Here is an 11,099-nt window from a genome sequence, read left to right on the forward strand (position 1 = left end):
GTCCGGCTACCCCCGCCGCGCAGCTCAGACACGCGCCGAATAAACTCCACACGCCGCCGCCTGCCTCTCCGTCGCGTGTTCCGGGTCGCGGCCACGAAGAGAGCGCCGCAGGAGCGAGGTAAACAACCGGGGATTAATGGGTCAGAGTGATTTACGGGGGCGGAATAACACAGTCGCTGGGCGTATAAAGCAAGAAGGAAGTAGAGCGAGAAGAGTAAGTAGAGGAAGGATAAGTAAGAGTAATAGCAGCAGGAAAAGTGTAAAAAGGAACCAGAGGAAAAGGAATCAGGAGAGAAAAGGAACAGGCGAAGCAGAGTTAGTAGCTTGATTAGTATTGGCTTAAAGAGGGAGATAAGGTTACAAAGAGAATAAGGTTACAAAATATCCAATAAAAGTAGAGTAAGGATAAGTAAGAGTGACAGCAGCTGGAAAAGTGTAAAGAGAGGCAGAATTGGAAGAAAAAGGAAGAGGCGAAGGAGGGAGTTGATAGCTTGATTAGTATTGGTGCAGAAGAGGAGGTAAGGTTGCAAAGAGAAATGGATAACAAAATAACTAATAAAAAGAGCACATTATAGAAACAGGCGAAGGAATAAGAGTAACAATAGATAATGCCGTAAGAGAAGGCGTAGATAACTAATGAGGACAAATGGAAGACGAAATAAGAAGACAAAGTAGAGAGAACCGGAGGAAGAAAAACCCAAAGATGTAAAGGAGAGGGAATAAGAGCAACAGTAAACAGTGACATAACAGAAGACTTGAGATTAATACGAAGAAGTATATAGAAAATAAATGATGGCGAATAGAAAGGAAACTCCGAAGACAAAGAAGAGAGAACCGGAGGAGTTAAGTTTAAAGCACTAAACGAGACTTAAAGTTACTGCAAGGAGGTAAACTCTAAATAAGGAGCAGAGGAGGAGAAAGAGGAGAAGGGAAGGAAAGAGGCGAAGGAGGCGGAGGAGGTAGAGTTGGCTGATTAATACTGACGTGGAGAAGAGAGTTGAGGCGTTCCCAAGGGGGCGACTCTCCTCCCTCTCTGTTTACCCAACGCGCCGTAATCAAGACACTGTTTTCGCCCCGCTCTGAAAGCCGCGATAAACCACCCTGAGAAACCTGGAATGTAAATCTGTTCCTCGCCTTTTAATGAATCTTCAGCTCGCCTCACTTAGCTGGAAATGTTCAAAGGAGCCGTCTTTTTTTTATGGGACGAGGATAGAATTGGAGGTGTTCGTGGTGTTGTTAGCGTGTGGGTGGTGGGGGGGTGAGGGTGAGGGGGTAGGAGGATCGTGGTTACTGCACTAATTGAAATGTTCGTGTGAAATAATCGTGTAATTTGAGGCTCCCCGGATAATGATGGTTGAAGATTAGTGTGTTGGGTGGGGAAGAGGAGGTTTTCGTAAGGGGATTAGAGGTGGTGTGTGTGTGTGTGTGTGTGTGTGTGTGTGTGTGTGTGTGTGTGTGTGTGTGTGTGTGTGTGTGTTTATTTGTGGGTCATATTTGTCATATTTGTTTGTGTAGTCTTTGTTTTTATTTATGCGTGTCTATTTCATACCTTCACACCTGGGTCACCTATAATTAATTAGTTTGTTCATTATCTTACTATTGTATGTGCTCAAACTTTGACTTCATTTGCTTATTAATAATCTTAGCTAGGTTAGTTTTTGCCTTACCTGCTCCTGCATAATCATTAGCACCAGAAAGAACACACACACACACACACACACACACACACACACACACACACACACACACACACACACACACACACACATACATACACACACACCACAACCCTACCCACAAACATACCCCCCCACAAACATACACGCACACACACAACCTCCCCCCACCACCTCCACCCATACACACAAAACGATTAACGCCACAAGTGCTGACAGGTGAAAGAAAACGGGAGGTGGGCGGTAGGGGCAGTTAAGGTGAAGATTTAAGTGTATGTTTGTTTACCTTTCCAAGTGTTACGAAGGGCGAGGCGGCGAAGGGCTAAGCGAGTCTCCCCTTCCGGCAGGTCCACCGCTTCCCCGTTTTCTGTGGGACGAGTCAGGGGCAAAAAAAGCTGCATATTATTCTTGGCTTCCAGCGTGGGCACTCCGGTTGACACACACACACACACACACACACACACACACACGAGCGGACTGCAACCCTGAAGCAGTTATTTGGTTGATGAATGGCTTACAAGAGAGAGAGAGAGAGAGAGAGAGAGAGAGAGAGAGAGAAACAAAACTATTCATTATTAAATAGCTGTGTGTCAGAAAAGTGGGTGATCCGTCATACTCCATTCCTCCACCTGTACTGTTTTCTGCTCCTTCTTTTTCTTTTTCTTCTTCTTTTTCTTCTTCTTCTTCTTCTTCTTCTTCTTCTTCTTCTTCTTCTTCTTCTTCTTCTTTGTCTTCGTCTTCTTCTTCGTCTTCACTTTCCTCTACTTCTTCAGTTTCTTCTTCTTCTGCTTCTTCTTCTTCCTCTTCTTCTTCTTCTTCCCTGACATTCCCTGCAACACCTGAGATAATTCGCCTCACGAGTCCCTCAAGTCCAGCGGGAATACAACTTTTTCTCCTTACCTGGAAAACACCTTAAATTAGCTCAAATGAATAGTGCCGCGAGATGATGGATAGGTGAGACAGGCTGATGGACAGGTGAGCGTTGATTGGGGGATGTAAGACGTGATTTGCAGGTGAAAAGATAGATGGTTGTGAGAGGAAGTCTAACGCCACTATCCCTACCACCACCACCACCAGCAACAACAACAACAACAACAACAAGACAAACTTTCACCTCAGTTATTTAGATTATAACCTTCCATTTGTCAGGTAAAAGGTGAAATTGAGTTTAAAAATATAGATATGATATGAAATTTTTACTCCACCTCCGCCGCCTCCAGATATCTATTTATAACCTCCACTTCGTAACTTCCACAACTTTTTCAATTACACTTTACTTAACATTCACTCACCTACGTTTTTATCCTTATGTCATTCCCTACATCGTCTTCAAATCAAGGAATCCAGGTTATCAGTAGTTCATAACCTAAAGGCGATACTAAGAACCTATAATGAACTTGTGGTAGTGTTTCGGTATGATGCATTAGTAGGTTAGTGGGTCAGGTCAAGCCGTGGGAATATAATGATTTTTTAAAGGTTGGGAAGACAAGGAGAGAGACAGTGATGCATTGTGTAGGTGAGGGCGAGGGCTATTTAGGTTCATTATTGTCACGTAGGCCTATCGTTGTGATTTATATAGGCCTCAAAAGACGGTGTATTTATTTTCGCTGATTCACCTTTCTCTCTCTCTCTCTCTCTCTCTCTCTCTCTCTCTCTCTCTCTCTCTCTCTCTCTCTCTCTCTCTCTCTCTCTCTCTCTCTCTCTCTCTCTCTCTCTCTCTCTCTCTCTCTCTCTCTCACAGTAATTACCGAAAACCTATCTATTAATTACTCCCCAAACTACTATTACAGACTCCGTGAAGTTGTTAGCGAGCCTTCCTTCCCTGCACGCTGGGGTGACTGCCGACTGGCCTGCCTCACCTCTTTACCTTCTCGTCCTCCTCCTCCTGCCCTTAATATTATATGCCTCTATTTTTTCGCTTTTTTTTACTCCTTATTATCATTCTGGTCTGTATGGGTGTGAGACTAATTTCTTTTTTCAGTCTTCCTCTTTTTCTAGTTCATGTTATTATTCTTGATTTTTACGTATTGTGTTTTTTTCTTCCTTTGTTTTCTTTTTTTTCGTTATCATTTCTCCTCGATCCCTCGCTTCTAACTCCTTCCCGTCCTTGCCTGCCCCGCCCCACCTCCGCCCCGCCTCTCCCCTCCCTTCACGCCTATTTCGCATTCATCCTTCAGTCCTCGGTTCTCCCTTTGCTTGCAGGACATTATTAACTCCATTGGTGCTATAATTCAATAGCCGGGAGCCGCGGGGAAGGGATGTGACGCTAAGCAGTCGATGTCGCTTTAAGAGATCTTTTCATATTTATTTCCCACTATTTTTCATTTGTTAGATTATATTTGTCTATTAGGTCTTCAACAAATCCTTAAACTTAATAATTTTCCACACTTTTTTATTTATTAAGTTATTTGTCTGCATTAAATCTTCAACAAATCCTTAAACTTCATAATTTTCCACACTTTTTTTTTATTTATTAAGTTATTTGTCTGCATTAAATCTTCAACAAATCCTTAAACTTCATAATTTTTTTCTCACCGTTTTTCATACATTAGATTGTTTGTCTGCATACACTATTAAAAACTCCTTATACTTCCTGAAACCAGAAACATTATCATTTTTCCACTGTCTGTTCATATGTTAGGTTATTTGTCTGCATCAACTTATTAATTCATTCTTACGTTTCCTTGAACCATAAACTTCTACCTGACTATATGAGGATAAAAGTCTATAAATAAAGGACTAACGCAATACTTTTTACTTATTTGCGCAAGAGTGAAATTGTAGCTCAAGGTGAATAAGAAAATCAAAGCACAGTTATTTTGTCTTCTTTCTGTGGCACATAAAAACACACACTCGTTTCGCAAAGTCCTTGGAAACATGAACAAATGCAATCCTTGGAAATAATAAATAACTGATAATCGTAACAATAGACGCGTGTTATAAGTTGCTCTGTGGTTTAGTGGAGGGGACGGAAGCCCTTCACGTGTTGCAGGTGGAATAATATAAATTGAGGCAAGGTAGGAGAGAGAGAGAGAGAGAGAGAGAGAGAGAGAGAGAGAGAGAGAGAGAGAGAGAGAGAGAGAGGCAGAGGAGATCCAGAAAGAGATTGAAGAGGAAAAACAGAAAGACCAGAAAGAGTTGGAGGAAGAGAAGTGTTGATACCGCCTTGACCATCCTCTAGTGTCTTCCTCCTCCTCATCATCATCATTACCATCATCCTCATCCTCACCATCATCATCATCATCATCATCTAGTGTAGCGAGGACGTGCTTGAAAATCCTTTGTTATAATATTCAGGACGCTTAACTTATTTCCCTTTTTGCGTATGATAAGTGAAATGACAAAAGTGAATAACCTCCTCCTCCTCCTCCTCCTCCTCCTCCTCCTCCTCCTCCTCTTCCTCCTCTTCCTCTTCCTCCTGCTGCTGCTTCTCTTCCTCCTCCTGTCACCCTGTCAAACCCATCCATCCGTCCATCACGTTAAACTTTCACTCTCGTCAGATGGCGGCGACTTTACCTTCGTCCGCCGCAGGTAACCGAAAAACATCACTTAACTGAACTCACCTGGCCAGCGCGGGAACGGGGCTGTGGGTTAGGGCGGATCGTTTTTCAACTTTTTTTTATTTTTTTGTTCCTATAGTGATAAAATGTGTCTCATGGGTGAGAAAAAAATATTTGCAAAGTTTCAGGTGTCTGCGATGATGTCTTCCCACAGAGCTTAAAAGTCAATTTTGAAGTTAAAATCACTTTTTATCAATATTTTATTTTATTTTTATTTTATTTTTATGCGCTCTATAGTGATAAACTATCTTTAAGTGGTGTTATTAATGGGAACGTCTCAAGTCTTTATCTTCTGCCTCCCAAATGGTCTGAAATATTAGAAAAATGCAGAAAAACTCATAATTTTAAAAAAGTCCCAAAAATAAAATATCTAATGTTTACATTTCCTATACAACATAATTATTTGTACTGGCCTCTAAGTTCATGTATGCAAAATATAAACATTGAATATCAACATCTTTTGTCTCCCCAGACAGCTTAAATTTAAGTAAAATTAAATATAATACACATGAGTTTCCAATATTTTTTAGTAAAGTCAATGTTGCACTTCAGGCGTTCTATTAGGATAAACTACCTTTAAATGTTTTTAATGTTATTCTAACATGTTGATAAAACTTCATCACATCTTCATACGTTGGTAAACACGTAAGAGACAGATCCTTAGGTGCACCGAACACCTCACATTCCTTTGAACTCCTTGTGGTTGCCATTCTGAAAAAATAATGTTTATATATATATATATATATATATATATATATATATATATATATATATATATATATATATATATATATATATATATATATATATATATATATATATATATATATATATCCCTAGTAATGAATTTCGTTATGTTAGGTCAGTTTAGGTAAGATTAGATTAGTTAGACTAGATTAGGTTCCATAATACAGCAAAAGAGAAATTCATTTCACATATTCACTAGGGATTACGTGAAATTATATATATATATATATATATATATATATATATATATATATATATATATATATATATATATATATATATATATATATATATATATATATATATACAGTTATACACAAATTACACATATATTAAAACATTTATATGCAGTATATTAGACAATTAGACGCATACCCTCAGCGACAGAGCAAAACACCTGCACCCACCTCTCACAAGCAGCAGACACACACTGAAGGAAGAGCGTCTGTGTGAGAGGCGTGGTGACTGAGTGGTGACTCATTCTCTCTCAATTCCCTCCCTCCCCAACTCTCAATCGCCGGCCCCTCATGAGTCATGATGCTGCTTGCACCACCATACGCAATTACGCACTACACACAGTACACAGTAATCATATGTATTCCGTTATTTAAAGGTAGTTTATCCCTAATAGAACGCCTGAAGTGCAACATTGACTTTACTAAAAAATATTGGAAACTCATGTGTATTATATTTAATTTTACTTAAATTTAAGCTGTCTGGGGAGACAAAAGATGTTGATATTCAATGTTTATATTTTGCATACATGAACTTAGAGGCCAGTACAAATAATTCTGTTGTATAGGAAATGTAAACATTAGATATTTTATTTTTGGGAATTTTTTAAAATTATGCGAGTTTTTCTGCATTTTTCTAATATTTCAGACCATTTGGGGAGGCAGAAGATAAAGACTTGAGATGTTCCCATTAATAATAGGAGCTAAATACACCACTTAAAGATAGTTTATCACTATAGGAGCGCATAAAAATAAAATAAAAATATTGATAAAAAAGTGATTTTTAACTTCAAAAATTGACTTTTAAGCTCTGTGGGGAGGCAGAAGACATCATCGCAGACACCTGAAACTTTGCAAATATTTTTTTCTCACCCATGAGACACATTTTATCACTATAGGAACAAAAAAATAAAAAAAAGTTGAAAAACGATCCGCCCTACAGTGTGGGTGACGTGACGCTGATGATAAAATAATAATAATGGTAGTGATGATGATGATGGTGATAATGATAAGAAAGAGTTTACGAGGAGGAGACGGAGGTGATGAGGAAGGAAAAGAAGACAAGAAAAGGTGGCTGTGTGTGTGACGTGACGCTGATAAGGATAACAATGATGATGATGATAAAAAAAAAGTGAGTGGAAAAGAAGGAAATGCAGAAATAAAGGAAAGAGAAAAGAGAGGAAAAAATGGAGGAGCAGGAGGAGGAAAGCCAGGAATAGGATGAAAGGAGAAAACATGAGAAAACTGGAGGAGAGTCAGAAGGAGGAAAATGAGAAAAAAAAGAAAAAGTTGGAGGAGGAGGAAGAGAGTCAGGGTGAGGAGAAAATAAGCAGAAAAGAGAATCAGAAGAGAGTGAGAAGCTGGAAATAAAGAAAAGCAAGAAAACACGTTATTACATTCCATCAGTCGCCCTATAGTACCCAGTCAAACAACTATCACACCACTCCGTAGTTGTAATGGCCATAAAAAATCAAATATAACCATACACAATGAATATATGAAAAATAAACAAAAGTAAATACATCGCACAACTATATACAAGGCTATCTATTAACAAAAAAAAAAGTTAATTCATCACATGCAGAAAAAAAAAATGTTGTGATAGAGTCTACTGAAATATATGACAGAGGAGGCTTTTCGAGTAAGTCCTCACTACACAAGAGGATCCGCGCCTGCCACGACAGTATTGGAACTCGAACAATGTAATGCTGCACGCGGCGGGAAAGTTATGGCAGAGCGGTTAACATTTGGCCGGCTGGGTTTGTGGTTGTTATTGTTCTGCGTTCTGAGTTAGAGGTTATTGTTGGCTATTAAAATTTCAGTTGGACACTCCCTCGTAATTCTGTATTCTCTCCATGCCACTCTTGTTCATCGTTTTCCGCCGCTATTTTTCAGTTGTTAGTTATGGGTAGTTGTGGTTAGTTGTTATTGTTCTGCGTTCTGAGTTAGAGGTTATTGTTGGTTATCAAAATTTTAGTTGGACATTCCCTCCTAATTCTGTGTTCTCTCTCTCCATGTCACTCTTTTTCATCGTTTTCCGCCGCTAATTTTCAGTTGTTAGTTATGGGTAGTTGTGGTTAGTTGTTATTGTTCTGCGTTCCGAGTTAGAGGTTATTGTTGGTTATTAATATTTTAGTTGGACACTCCCTCCTAATTCTGTATTCTCTCCATGCCACTCTTGTTCAGCGTTTTCCGCCGCTAATTTTCAGTTGTTAGTTATGGGTAGTTGTGGTTAGTTGTTATTGTTCTGCGTTCCGAGTTAGAGGTTATTGTTGGTTATTAAAATTTTAGTTGGACACTCCCTCCTAATTCTGTGTTCTCTCTCTCCATGTCACTCTTTTTCATCGTTTTCCGCCGCTATTTTTCAGTTGTTAGTTATGGTTAGTTACGGTTAGTTGTTTTTGTGTTGTGTTATGAGGTAGAGAGTATTGTTTTACGTCCAGAATTTGAGTTTTTTTTTTTTTTTTTTTTTGCGTTGAGGTGGTGGTTATCATATTGCTCTTTGATTTTGAGGTTGTTTTTGGTTTTTGGTTTGAATTTTAGGTTGCTATTCTACGTTCTTAATTTGAGGGTCTTATTCTTGTTTTGATTTTGAGGTTATTGTTTTTAGCTGTAATTTGAGTTTGTTACTGCATTGCCTTTTAATATGTGGTTGTTGTTGTTTTACCTTTTATTTTGAGATTGTTGTTATTTTACCTTCTGAAATTTGACGTTTTTGTTCTACGGTAAGTTTTTTTTTTTTTTTGTGTGTGTGTTGTCAAGGTGTTGGCAGTCGTGTGTTTTACCTAGAAAGGGATAATTATGAGTTATTTTTACATTTTTTCAGTATTTTTTCTTTGATTCGATTGTTTACTTGGAGGTTTTATTTTCATATATACACTGGTTTATTTTTCTTATTTTTTTCCTGTTTTTGTCGTATTATTTTGAAGTCGTATTGCAATTATAACACACACACACACACACACACACACACACACACACACACACACACACACACACACACACACACACACACACTGCAATGATGGTAGTCCACTTAATCTTTCCCAATGCAGTGTTTTCGTGTGTTGTGTTGTGCTGTGTTGCGAGGTGTTGCGTGTGTCCGCTGCGGCAAACCACTTAATGTTAATACTTCCCGTGACCCGACGTAGCAGCCGTGTTTGTGTTGCTTGTGTTACTGGTTCGTGGTGTTATGTGTGTTACTGTATGTTGCCGTGTGTTCGGAATTTGAGGTTATTATTTTTTGTCAGGAGTTTGCTTTTATTATTTTGTTCCGCTCTCCTCCCTCTCCACTTGATTCGTCCCATAATAATAATAAAAAAATAATAATAATAATCTTTCTGTGTGTTGCTGGTCGTGTGATTCTTGAGTTTTGAACGTAGTCAGTAGATGAGATTTATACTTTAGTTATTTTGCATTGCTGATTCTAGTTTTTCTATTTCTATTCTTTATATAATCACACTTTCTCTTTATATCTATATCTGTCTAACTAAATCTATCTTTCTTGACAGTGCAATGTTCCCTCCACTCTCCTCTATAACACTTTTCTTCTCTCATGCAACACACTTCGTCATTTCACTCGTAACACTCACTATATATTCTCTCTCTATTTCTCTATCTTTATCTCTCTATCTCCGCAGCTCAACAATCATCCCAGTCTTCTCTACAACACTCTTCTTATACCGCAACACGCTCCATCCTTCCTCTTGTAGCGCTCGCAACTCTTTCCTCCTCCTCCTCCTCCTCCTCCTCCTCCTCCGAACTCACAACACTTTCTATTCCTCCTACGCAACACCCTCCCTGTCTTCCTCTGTCAGACACGCACACAACACATTTTCCCTATAGATCAAAGAAGTAATCCAAACCCTTTGATGTCTCTATGATCGCTTGTCTGTCTGTATGCCTTTCTGTCCGCCTGTCTGTTTGGCTTTCACTCTCTGCTTATACTTGTCTGTCTGTTCCTCTGTCTCTCTTTGTCTGTCTAGTTTTCATTCTTTTCTTCTTTTGTATTTTTCTTACTCTCGTCTGTGAGTAAAAAAAAATAATTAATTGCCTTTTTATCTATTTGTCTCAATCTGTCTACTTTTTTTTTTTTTCCTCACTGGTAATTGAGATTCGTTGCAGACCGTCTATAAGTAAAAATGAAAATAAATAATTGCCTTTTTTTATTTATATCTGTATCTTAATCTGTCTAGTTAAAATTATCTTCCTCATTGGTATTTAATCTTTGTCGCGTCCATAAAAGAAAAAAGTTATTTCCTTTTTTCCCTCTCTTTGAATTTTGTAATCTTTCTGCAAGTGAACGAACTGAATAAATGAACGACACGAACCAGTTTGGAATATGTAAGTGATGCCTGAATGAAAAAAACACAGAGAGAGAGAGAGAGAGAGAGAGAGAGAGAGAGAGAGAGAGAGAGAGAGAGAGAGAGAGAGAGAGAGAGAGAGAATTTTGAAAGTTGTAGGAAAGTTGTAGCTTGCGTGTGTGCGTGCGTCTTTTGTTTGCTCTCACCAAGTCGCTCTGTTTTATTTTCTCTCTCTAAATCGCTGTTTCGTCACCGTCTTTGTGTTTGCTTGGCGCCGACACACTCACCATCCTCACAACACCATAACAACGCCATCACAATCGTCACAACACTCACCATCATAACACCCAGGCACTTTAACAACACCTTCACTATCGCCACAATACTCACCATAGTAACAAGACCCATCTTAACAACTGCAACACCTTCACCATCGCCACAACACCATAACAACACCATCACAATCGCCTCAACACTCACCATCATAACAACACCTATCTTAACAACACTTTCACCATCGTCACAACACTCACCATCATAACAACACTATAACAACACCTTCACCATCGCCACAACACT

The sequence above is a fragment of the Eriocheir sinensis genome, chromosome 13 (assembly GCF_024679095.1).
Source record: "Eriocheir sinensis breed Jianghai 21 chromosome 13, ASM2467909v1, whole genome shotgun sequence".
NCBI lineage: Eukaryota > Metazoa > Arthropoda > Malacostraca > Decapoda > Varunidae > Eriocheir > Eriocheir sinensis.